The following is a 13,206-nucleotide window of genomic DNA, read 5'->3' on the forward strand; positions in this document are numbered from 1 at the left end:
AAGGTAAGTCAGGACCTGGCTTCCATCCTTGGGGCTGATTGGAAATTACATTGTGCTTACCGACCCCAAAGTTCGGGACAGGTAGAAAGAATGAATCGGACCCTAAAAGAGACCTTAATGAAATTGACCATGGAGGCTGGCGCTAATTGGGTAGTCTTACTCCCCTACGCTCTGTTTAGGGCTTGTAACACCCCCTATAGTTTAAAACTTACCCCTTATGAAATCATGTATGGCAGACCCCCACCCCTGGTTCCCAGCCTAAAGGATGATCTGCTCAAATCTGAAACAGAAAATGTCTCTGAACTCTTATTTTCCCTGCAAGCCTTGCAGAAAATTCATCAAGAAATCTGGCCCAAGCTGAAGGAACTATATGAGACCGGTCCCCCACCGACACCCCATCCGTACCAGCCGGGAGACTGGGTCCTGGTTAAGCGACACCGACAAGAGACCTTAGAACCCAGGTGGAAGGGACCACTCCAGGTACTCCTAACCACACCCACCATCCTAAAGGTAGAAGGCATCGCGTCGTGGATCCACTACACCCACGTCAAACCAGTGGACCCGACCTCCGACCTTCTTGGACCAATCACGGCAGCGACTGAAGCACCGGCCACTTGGATCACGAGGTCAGGAGATCAAGACCATCCTGACTAACAGGGTGAAACCCCGTGTCTACTAAAAGTACAAAAAATTAGCTGGGCGAGGTGGCGGGAGCCTGTAGTCCCAGCTACTGGAGAGGCTGAGGCAGGAGAACGGCCTGAACCCAGGATGTGGAGCTTGCAGTGAGCCGAGATCGATCATGCCACTGCACTCCAGCCTGGGTGACAGAGCGAGACTCAGTCTCAAAAAAAAAAAAACAAAATAAAATAAAAAATAATAATATTTAATAATAATGATAAGACATTCAAAGATATGAGGAGTTGGCAACTTCTGAACAGCAGCGTGGCTGTGAGATTACCCTTTCTGCCTAGTATACAGAAGTGAGAAAGTGTCTTCCACGTGTTGCTTTTTACAAGAAATAGAGAAACATTTCAAACTAGTTATCAGCTTTCTTTTTGATAGAAACTCCTACAAACATCTAGGAAACAAGGATAACTAGTTTACACTTCATGGGAAATTGATGACTTTGGTACACAAGCTAATTAGATTGTTTTCCAGTTAGTTGCTTTTACAAACAATTTAGGAGATAGTGTTTCAATGATACTTTAAACCGTTTGTCCTCGTTTATAGATTTTTAAATTTCGTACATCATTATGCCCTTATGCACTATTATTAGCAAACCAAATTTTAGTCTGATTCCAACTTTAAACCTTTGTGTTTTTCAAGTACATTGTGTTTTTCAAGTACATATACATATGTCTCTCTATATATACATATGTGTGTGTATGTGTATGCATTTACATAAAAAAGTTTATAAAAGTGACATGCACCTGATAAAATATCAAGTAATAAATACCTTCTTAGCATTAAGTTCCACTCACCGTATTTTAAACTATTTTAGCTGTTGCTTTTAGTATTACCTCCAAATATTCATTATTTACTAATTTTAGTTAACTATTTGTTAAGTATTTGTTTATATTATGAAAAATAAGAAACAACTGTTTATCTCTCTTCTATACTCCTATTTTAATTGTATCTTTATTTTGGTTTAGTGCATTCTTATTATTATGATATGTACAATTAATCACTGGAACACGCCCAAAAATGATAATTTCTTTCTTTTTTTCCTTCTTTTTCTTTTCCTTTCTTCTTTTCTTCCTTCCTTCCTGTCTCTTTTTTTACCCTTAGATTCTAATTGTCTTTTCACAATTTCTTCTAATACTGAACACTTGCTTAGTGCTTATTGTCTACCAGGTACTATTTTTATTTTCAGTGTTTCACATGTATTCATTCATTTTATTCTCATAATAATCTTTTAACGTGGATACTATAATTCTCATCCCCATTTTATAGTGGGAAAGACTGAAGACCAGAGAATGAGACAATGGTAGAAGTCACACAACCAGGATGGGATAGAGCTAGAATATGTATACAAGCAGTATGATTTCAGAGTCATAATGTTAAATACAATGTTACTTTCTTGCTGTTCTTAGTTTTTCAAAAGCTCAATCATATGAGAAACTCTTATCATTTCTTCCCACAAGGAAAACTTTGCCTCCTAGCTTCTATGTTTTCCATTTTATTATATTGTTTTTATTTTAGCCAGCATTAGAAAAAGAGAAAAAAGAGAAATGAAAAAGACAACTAGACTACACCTCCAGGCAGCTTTGGCAAATGAGAAATATCATTGTGTGGTCCTACTACTGATCCAGAAATATCATCTGATCAGGGCTTGAGTGACATCTGAGGAGCAGAAGGAAGTCTGTTTTGGGTTAAAAGAGAAATCTCAGATAACTGCCTCAAAAGGGCCTTTCTTCATTGATCCAGTTCCCACAATTTTTATAGTCAACACTGGAAGCTTCTCTTAGTTCCTGGGCTTTGTTAACAATAGAGGTCTCAATTTCACTTTAGCTGATTTTTTCTTAAGTAATTATTTTTTATTATTTTAGAGTTTCAATTTCCTATGCATTTTCTGGTTCCCGGCTGTGACACAGCTGCCCATCTGGTTAATTATTTTCATGTGGTCTTCATTTCAAACCTGTCCTCTTTTCTCTCTTTCCCTCCCTGCAGAGTCTCAGCATTCCTTGCCCTCAGGAATGGGCAAGGAGGGCCACCTGCTGTTGCACATCCCCTAACCGGAGGACTTTCCATTCTCACTTGTCTTCAGGTGGTCGTCCTAAGGAATTTGCAAGGATGACTCAGGTAGTGACTATTCTGTTCTCAACTGCTGGTGCTTTTATTTGAGAAAACTTTAAAAGAAAATTGCTTAGATTAAAGCTTTGTCTTAAAAATAAATGACAGATTTGACTTAATGATGTAGGAAGCTAGGGAGGCCTATTTTCTCTAATTTAAATTAATTCACTTCTGTCTGCACTAATAACTTATGGATGAATTGAACCTCTGGGTAAAATTGTAGTGGCTATTACAGTACAAAATGTAATCTCACTAGGCCTTACATATTCAACATTATTTCATATTAAAAATTGATAAAAATTCATCTCTCCTTTTTTTCTTTGCCATACAACAGATAATCCTTTCTTTGGTTCCCACTTACTCAAATTCTAGGTGTTCTTGATTGCAGACTCTTGGAACCTATTAAAATGCATTGTCCTCTCAGGGAGACCATAAAGCAAGCTAGTATTGAGAGAAGCTAAAGACATTATGGTTTCATCAAACACCTTGAGTTTATGAGAAGCAAAACCACAGGTATTAGATAGGTGCATAAAAAATCGAGCAGAACTCTAGACAAGGGTCAAAATTCTAGGGATCTAATCCAGAGTGTAAAATTGTGATATAACCTCAGATACGCTGGGGTACATGTTGACAGTAATTTGTAGGGTAATCCATTCCCTAAGGATAGAATTACCAAAGATTGTCAAAGTTTGGGGAAACAGGAATAGGAGGCAAGTGATGAAAAAACATGACCCCAGTTGACTGGAGACAATAGGACTCTCTTACCCGAAATGCAAAGTGATCAACTATGAAGTGATGGAGCTACGTAGAGGTGGCTTAAAATGCAGATGTGAGAGAGTGACAGAAAAAACCAGGACCCAAGACATTATAGAATGCAGGCCAGGAAAGTGGCCTTATTTTTCCACACACTGTTTAGAGTGGTTGTCAATTGATAATGTTACTGAAGTTTTTGGCCTGTTGATTCCTTTTGAAATATGTGTCGTTGTGGTAAAATATACATAACATAAAATTTAACGTTTTAACCATAGTTAAATGTACAGTTCTGTGGCATGAAATACATCCATATTGTTGCCCAACAAATCACCAAAACTCTTTCATCTTGCAAAACTGAAACTCTCTGCCTATTAAACAACAACTTCCTCTTCCCTCAGCCCTGGCCAACCACAATTCTACTCTCTGTCACTATGAATTTGACTACTCTAGATACCTCAGTTAAGTGGAATTATAATGTATTTGTGTTTTTGTGATTGATTTATTTCACTTAGCCTAAGGTCCTCAAGGTTCATTAATGTTGTAGTGAATGTCTGAATTTTCTTACTTTGTAAAGCTGAATAATAATACTCCATGTGTGTTTAAGTGTGTGTTTGTGTGTGTTTGTATATCACATTTTATTTATTTGTCTATCTATATTATAATATAAAAAACAACAAAACAAATGGGCAATAAAAAATGCTAAAACCACAAATCCATTGTGTCCCAGAGAGGTGGTATAGCCACTCCAGGATTTGAGTTCTTGTTTTGAATAGCTGATTATGGTTGGAACTGATGAATAGCAATGACCTTTTTTTTTCTTTTCTGCAAATGTCACTGATCTTCCAATCTCCACACTGGGGTTACATTATAACCTTACATACCATTCAGCTCTTACTTATATATTGTCTCATTGCTTTCTAAATGTTTAATTCCAGTTTTTATTGCTTCTACCCGAATTTGAGTTATTTGAGGTCTGAGATCGTGTTTGAGGCACAGATAGTCCTCACTGTTATTTATTTTTTGTGACTTGCGAACTTCATACAATGAATTGCTCTTTTTGCTTATTTTTTGAACTTTTGTCTCCTATTAAGAGTGCACATTTTGCTTTCTTTCCGCTGCCAATTTATTTGTTATCTCAGATAAACTTTCCACTATAATTTCACTTGCTTTATATACCATCTTCAAAAATCATGTATGATTCTATCATTTCTGATTTTATGATTTTTATATTTTCTTTCTTCTCTTGTGTATTTAGAGGTTTATTTCACTTTTCTCCCCAAAGGAGCTGCTCTTGAATGCTCATGGGAGCCTTTTCCCTGCCTAGGTATATTAATATTTATATTTATTTTGTGTTTTCTTTCAGTTTGTTTCTGTTACCTCTTTGTATCTGCCTACTGTTAAGCTCAACTCTTTTCATCTCAGTGTACTGTGTTTTCATCTTTTCTTTACATTTGTGTGTCATAGTGTTTACGTATTTTTTAAAGGTAAAAAGCTGAGGCCCTCTATGATTTATTTTCTAAAATTAACCAGTATTGGTTGTTTATTTGTCCTAAATATGGTATGTTCCTTCTTCCTCTTTTTAGTGTTATATTCTATTTTTGTATGTTATATAATTTTAAAAATACTTGATTTATTTTGTGTTGTTATTATTGTTTGCTGTTGTTGTGTTTCCATTTAAACCTTGCAAAAAATTATCTTACTCAGGGATATTATTTGCCTGCAAACTGGGTGGATTAATTGCCCTGTTATGATTTTAGGATTCCCCTCTCAGATCTTAAGTGCTGTTTCCTTTCCTTTCCTTTCCTTTCCTTTCCTTTCCTTTCCTTTCCTTTCCTTTCCTTTCCTTTCCTTTCCTTTCCTTTCCTTTCCTTTCCTTTCCTTTCCTTTCCTTTCCTTTCCTTTCCTTATCTTTCCTTTCCTTTCTTCCTTCCTTCCTTCTTTCTTTCTTTCCTTCCTTCCTTCCTGATCTGAGGGGAATGGAGGGTTTGCTTCCATAGGTAATGTAGCAGGACAAGCCACAGACACTGAGTTAAAGACACTTTAGACACTGAGTTAAAGAAGAAAGGACTTTATTTGGCCGGGAGCTTCAGCAAGTGTTTGGTATCCAAAAACCAAACACCCTGAGTGAGCAATTCCTGTCCCTTTTGAGGGTTTACAAATCTAAAGGGGTCCGCATGAGAGGGTCATGATCAATTGAGCAAGCAGGGGGTATGTGACCGGGTGCTGCATGTACCAGTAGTCAGAACGGAACAGAACAGGACAGGGATTTTCACAATGCTTTTCCATACAATGTCTGCAATCTATCAATGACATAACCAATTAGGTCAGGGGTTGATCTTTAACCAGGCCTAGGGCATGGCGCTGGGCTGTCTGCCTGTGGATTTCATTTCTGCCTTTAATTTTTACTTCTTCTTTCTTTAGAGGCAGAAATTGAGCATAAGAAAATATGAGGGGTGGTCTCCTCCTTATTCCCCCCTTTGACAATCTCACTCATTAGTGTGAGTTCTCACTTTCATTCTTATGACCCATGTCTTCTTGCAAGACAGATTGATAGTGATTCATATAGTACACTTGTGCTGAAGCATTTTGGTGAACTAAGGTAACGATGAAGCTTTTTATCATTTGAAGAAGTACAGGTAGGAACAAGGGAGCAGTAAGCAGGTTTCTATCACTATTATAACTTCTATCATAAGGATTTTAAATCTTTCTAGAGCTGAGAACCATTTTTGAAGCATGGCCCCAGGATCAAATCCATGACACACTTGCATGGCACATGTATTAGTTTTGTTATATTTCTAACTATGTCTTCAACTATTTGCCCTTGATCATCTATGTGTAGACAGCGATTAGTAAGGTTAAATTTCCCACAGACCCCTCCTTCAGCTGCTAGCAAGTAGTCAAGAGCAAATCTATTTTGATAGATAGCAATTTCTCATCTGAGTTTCTTGCCGGGCCGGAATAGTCAAAGTTCTGCTGGTCTTATTAGTGATGATTTCTAAGACAGCTTGTAACCGTATGATTCAATTTAGCATGTAAATGTGAGTCCAGTATCCCCACGAGCCATCTTGTGCCCAAGTTGCAGGCCCATAATATTGTATGATTCTCTCAGGGGGCCATTCATTATCTTTCCAATTTTCTATAGCTATGCTTCTCTGTTTGCGGGAAGCATAGACAGGGAAACCCAGGAGTTTGCCTGTCTTTGTGAGCAGTAGGAAGAAAGATGGTTTAATAATGCCAATAACACAACTACCTGTCCTCTGGTCAGGTAATTTGGAATAAAATCTATGCCCACATATCCAGTATAATCCAGTGGGGGCTGTCCAGTCCTGGTGGGACTCCAGGTGGGTCCACACGGTTTGCGACTTTGGGAATTTACTAAATGGATTTTTTTTAGTGTGGTTTGAACTCCACTAGGTGGCTGTTTCTGTAGTACTATTATACAGTTTTTGCCCAAGGCAGCTGAGACTTCCCACAGGAAGGTTGAAGTCCTTCCCCACTCTTGCTATACAGTATTGTCTAATGATTGAGGCTTTTAGGACCCAGAAGTTATCAGGGTGATTCTTTTGAGTCAGGAATTTATCAGGAGCTGGGTCTGTAGGTACTAATTCTCAGGCTTCCCATGACCATTGATCTCACATTACAGTTTCTCCACATACAAAACATGAAATGACATTGAGAGACCGGGCTACATGCTCGGCTAATTACAAAAACAAATTTCTTGTTTTTCCTGGAATTTCTGGTACTGCCACATTCAGTTCATCATAGAAAGTTTGAAATACTGGCTCAAGAGAGCATTTATAAACCACAATATTTACTCGAGGATCCAATCCAGTCCTACTGATTCCTAGGGTTACACATTCCCCTTTTCTTCAGTGATGATTAAGGGAATTGGTTATTACTAGTTCTAAGGGGTTACACTGACCACTGGTATAGCAAGGGCCACTTTTCCCTTTCTGAAGGTGGACAAGATTCTTTTTCTTTTTTATCCAAATAGCCTAAATGACACAAGACCAGTATTCACATTTATTTCCACACAGTCTTAATTTATGACAAATGTACTTATTTTCTGCCATACAGTCTCTTTTTAAATTAAGAGAATCACATCCTATTCCTAACTTATTACTATTAATGACAGCACAGGCATCAAATTTCAAGGTGATTTGTTTGGATACTCCTTTTTCTTCTGTTTTGGCTAACACTTTACTCGTATCATTTGTTAGCCCCCCCAGTCCTCAGTCCTTAATCTTATTTTAAAAACTGTGATTATGGGAGGCTCATATGGGTCATAACACACATCAGGTTGGTCATTTCCTGGGCTACATACCTTGTATAGAATAGCATTATACAAACAAGTTCTTTTTAGAGTCCTGGTACACTTAATAATAATCATAAAATAATAGGACCATAGCAACTTTTTGCCCTACCTCAGTGAATTGATGTATACCCTGGGAACAGTCCTCAGTCTGAGGAAGGTCAGTTGAAGTCCTTACTGTGCAAGTCCAAATTTTAAGGAAAATGAGTCTCACAATGAGTTTTCTCATGCTTCAGCCATGCGTGGACCAGTCAGCTTCTGGGTGTGGCTGGAACGGGACTTTTCTTCTTCAGTGTCACTTTGCAGGGGTTGGTGAAGCTGCTCTTGCCCACATACCACTTAGAGTCTACTGATGTTCAAGGTTGGTCTCAGAGGTTGGGCCCACTAGAATAAACTGAGTCCAATACCTCTACATGGTTATATTCAACTGGGCTCTCTGATACCAGGAGCAAGGTGGCGGGGTTTAGGGTGTTGCAAACTTCAGTGGTTAAGCATTGGGAGATGGAAGCTGGATGGCCCTCGGGGGCTGACCCACAGGGTGCCGGACTTTGGGATACAGCAGAGAGAGCTTGGCACGACTTATTACTCCAGGCTGTAGAATCCTGGAAAAGTGCTACCATGCAGCCCACCCCTGGTCGACTGGAGGGCCACCTTAGTGGAAAGGTGACAGTCTGGGCCTCTGGACTGCCATGTGCACAAGCATAACAATTGCTTTTGTTTAATGTACGGATGGAATATTTGATCCATTTCAACCAGGCATTTGCATCTTGGTATCATGTTTTAATTGCCAAAGTTTGTTTTAAGTCTTTAACTTCTATGATCCTCTAGTAAAATGAATGTATGATTTTAGGAAATTACAAAAACTGGTTGGGACAGTCTATCCTTGCTCTTTAGTGGTCCACAGAACGTTGGACCAACTATGGCATAAAAGCTCTACATTGGGGAGCAAGACTCCTAGTTGATACTGGAGTCTTTACCAAAATTTCCCTGGATTAAATAGTCCTAATTTACTAATGCCCAGCCTGACAGTCAGAAGGGACAGAGGTAATTTTCTGAAGTAGAGAGCTGTCTTTGACTTGGCAAATCCCCACAATATATAACGAGGTAAGCATTAAATGCAGTAGTTTGAGGCAAAATTGACTTGGTCATGTTAATAACTAGATGGTCAGCAATAGAGAGAGGAAAGAAGAAAGAGTAATAGAATAGATGAAAGAGTTAAAATTTTCTTAGCTTTAGTTAGGTAGGGTTTTCCCCAGGGACGATGCCCCATGACTCTGGAGGGAGTGGTGCTTTCCTGACTCAGGTGTGATGAGTCCATCCTTTTTTCGTTGTATGAACAGCAGTCTCAGTGCAGCACAAGGTCAGGTCCTTCCTAGGCTGGTTCGAGTTTCCTTTCTTTTCAACATTTTATGAAAATGTGATCCTCAGGCTGGTGCTGGTTTACCAGAAATTCTAGGCATAGTACATGTGCTAAAAGACTTAGTTTTGAGGGAAAGGAAAGTGGAAGATAAACCAAGTACATAATTTATAAGAAATTGACCTTTTGTTTTAAATGTGGGGACATCAGCAGTGGACTTTATAGTCCTTGGTGCCTTTCTACTGATAAATTTCCTTTAGCACCTATTTTTAGACCAAAGAAGCCAAACACCATTTTGTATTTGACAATGCTTCCTGTATGATTTTTATACCAGATCAACTAAAGTTCACCTTTATATTAGTGTGCTATTAGTGTAAACCTAGTTTTAATAAAACTTTGTAGACATATTTGTTCATTTTTTAATGTCAGACCATAAGGTAAGGTTTGTATAGACTCTTTTTAACTTTTTATAATTTTTGTTAAAGAGCAGGTTAGTGCTTTAAGAAAAACCTGTAGTGTTTTTACTTTAATGTCCAGTCCCCAGAAAAACTGAATGATACTCCTTTAACTTTAGCTAATATGTTTACACACAGAATTTCCTTTACAATTAATGTTTTAAAACTTGCTTAAACCTTCAAAACAACATTTTTAAACTTTTTAATGTAGGTAAAAATTTACATTCTTATACCTCCTTATAATCCTTTTACCAAAGGTATATTTTGCTTTCCTTATATACCTTTCACATAAACTGTTTCTTCAATAGTACTTAGGAGGCCTTATTACTTTTAAATTATACTGAGAGAGATCAAATGAAATAATGAAATCCACAGGCAGACAGCCCGGGCGGCGCCTTGAGCCTAGCTAAAAGTTGACCCTAAAGGCAGACAGCCCGGGCGGCGCCTTGAGCCTAGTTAACAAGTTGACCCCGGATCCAACCGATAATGTTATCTATAGATTTCAGATGTTGTATAGACAAGCATTGTGAAAGTCCCTGTCTTGTTCTTTTTCTGTTCTAATTACTAGTGCTTGCCATATATCTCTCAAACTTCCTGAGCCCAGTATAAACATATCCCTCCATATATCTCTCAACTTACTGGGCTCATCCCACCACATGTCTCCCCACCATATATCTCTCAATTCAAAGACTACCATATATCTCAACTTTAGAAAGAAAGACACCACCTGGAAAGTCCCCGATAAGAGCACAGTCGTTTGTGAGAGCACGGGAACCAGTAAAAAAACTGCTAAATGTATAGACTTAAAATGTTAACCAATTGTAATGCTGTAACCTAGAGAATTCCCTTGTTCCTCTGCAACTTTACAAGTCCTGTTTACATTAGGCTATAAAAGGCAAGCGCACGCATTGTTCAGGACCCTCTTGTATGTTGTAAAACGGAGGGACCAAGTTCGAACTTGCATTAAAGATCCTTGCCGCTTGGCTTTGACTCTGGTCTCTGGTGGACTTCTTCGGGGAATAAAAGGTCTGGGCATATCAATACAACATTTCTCACATACAATTTTTTCTAACCTTTTGTTTCTTTCACCACTTTCGCAGACAATTCTTCGACATGTCTCAACTTTCTGACTTATTACAAACCTTTTTTTCTTTAAACAACCAGTTAATTTATTTCAGGACAAGAATTTACCATATAACATTCTTTTTACATAAATTTTGACCCCTTTTTTTCCCCTTCTTTTTCGAAGATGATAACTCTTCTTTTCCAAAGTGAATTTCCTTTATTTCTGTGGACTAGACTGTCTAAGGCCACAAGAATAGAGGTCACTATAATACATGTTACCATGTTACACTGTTAACTTTTAGCAAACTTTACTTTTGTTGAAAACCTTGTAAGTTTGGTATTTTAATTATCCTTTGATATTAATAAGACCTTGTTTAGTCTAAAATAACGTAGAATTAGTATAGATGACTTTAGATGTTTTTTTTTTTTTCCTTCAATTACAGGGGGAACCATCTATCATCCTGTCTTGAAGGGAGTTCCTCCTAAGTCTGGTTGGATCTTTGTATGTTAATTAAGATTTAAATTCCCTGTTAGGAAACCTGCTGGGTTAATGAAATTTTCAGTGGTTAATGTTAAATCATCTTTTTCTTTTCTTTTCTTTTTCTTTTTCTTTTTCTTTTTTTTTAACTTGGGATACTTCTGAACTGGTGAGGTGTGCTCACAATGGGGTTACTTCTAAAAGTTATTTTTCTATGTTCTTCTGTTAGCAAAGCAGTTGCTGCTGCAGATTGAACACATTTGGGCCATCTGTAGGTTACTGGGTTAAGGATTTTTGATAGGAAGGCTACAGGTTGTCAGGGGCCTCAGAGCTTTCAGGCTACGCCCTTGTTTACACTTACAACAAGGTGGTATTGTAGTTTTGTAGGGTCACAGAGAAGACCTTCAATTATCAATTATAGGTTTTAAATTTACCCTGGCTTTTTAAAGGAATGGGGTACATTGCTTTTGTTTTCTTAACTACTTGTATATTTTTCTCTTTCTCTCTATCTTTCTCGCTTTGACTTTCTGTCTCTCTCTTTGACTTTCCTTTTGCCTCTGTCTCTTCCTCTCTCTCTGCCTCTCTCTCTCTCTCCCTCTCTTAACTCCCTCTTTGTCTCTCTTTCTCTTCTTCTCTGTCTTTTCCTCTCTCTCTTTGCCTCCTTTTCTCTCTGTCTCTTTCCTCTCTTTCTGCTGGTCTTTACTTGTCTCTGCCAACTGCTTATGCTGCTGTTCTCTCAACCAGTGTCTTGGTGGGGGTGAGGAGTCTAAAACCAGCTGTAACCAAGTGTCTGTGTACAGGAACTGGTCTGGGTGCCCTGGCTTACAGGTTACCTTGTGCCATACCTTTGAAACAAGGGACCTGTCCAGGCTTTCTTCTGATGGCCAATCCCCCTCTAATGCTGGCCAGTCTATCTTACACAAAGTTTTAAGTTTTCCTGGTGTCATAGTACTCCATAGTCTCCCTTAAATCCTTTCTTGAAAATTGTCAACGTAGTTCCTGGTGGGGTGAGTTTACTTTGTGCCTGATCCATGCTTCCTTGAGACAAAACACCAAGCTCATACCACATGCACACCACAAAACAAAGAACAGGCAAAAAAGGCACACACACACTTTGATAGTTTACACCAAACCAGAATCAAAACCACAATCAGAGTATCAAGAAATTCAAGCCAGGTTAAAACCAAAATCAAAGTATCAAGCAATCCAAGTCAAGTCAAAAACAAAAACCAAAGTGCCAGTACAGGCATGTCATGGGTGATCAGGCCACACTTCCACTTGAATGGAGTGAGCAAGTTCCAAAGACTAGTCTTACCAAGTTTCAGATGTCCGGACTCCAAGTGCCGGTTCCTTCCCGGTGTTCAACTACTATGTTGATCCTCCGTGGGGGCCTGCCGTGCACTGCTCTGATGAAGCATTCCAGCAGGACAAATGCCTACCCAGGAGCACTCTCAGGATCCCCATCGCTCGATCTGGCTGGAGTCCTCTGAAAGGGATGCTCCACAGGGCAGGCCTAAGCTGCCTAAGGGGCTGCCTTGGCCGTCTGTTAATCACCTTGCTTCCTGGTCAGGGGACCAAGAAATGTAGCAGGACAAGCCACAGACAAAACCCCTCAGACACCAAGTTAAAGAATGAAGGGCTTCATTCAGCCAGGAACTTTGGGAAGACTCATGTCTCCAAAAACCTAGCTCCCCACGTGAGCAATTCCTGTCCCTTTTAAGGGCTTACAACTCTGAGGGGGTCCGTGTGAGAGGGTTGTGATCAATTGAGCAATTGGGGGTACATGACTGGGGGCTGCATGCACCAGTAATTAGAATGGAACAGAACAGGGCAGGATTTTCACAGTGCTTTTCCATACAATGCCTGGAATCTATAGATAACATAACCGGTTAGGTCAGGGGTCGATCTTTAACCAGGTCCAGCGCACGGCACCAGGCTGTCTGCCTGTGGATTTCATTTCTGCTTTTTAGTTTTTACTTCTTCTTTCTTTGGA

This window comes from Rhinopithecus roxellana, chromosome 1, assembly GCF_007565055.1.
Source record: "Rhinopithecus roxellana isolate Shanxi Qingling chromosome 1, ASM756505v1, whole genome shotgun sequence".
Taxonomy (NCBI): domain Eukaryota; kingdom Metazoa; phylum Chordata; class Mammalia; order Primates; family Cercopithecidae; genus Rhinopithecus; species Rhinopithecus roxellana.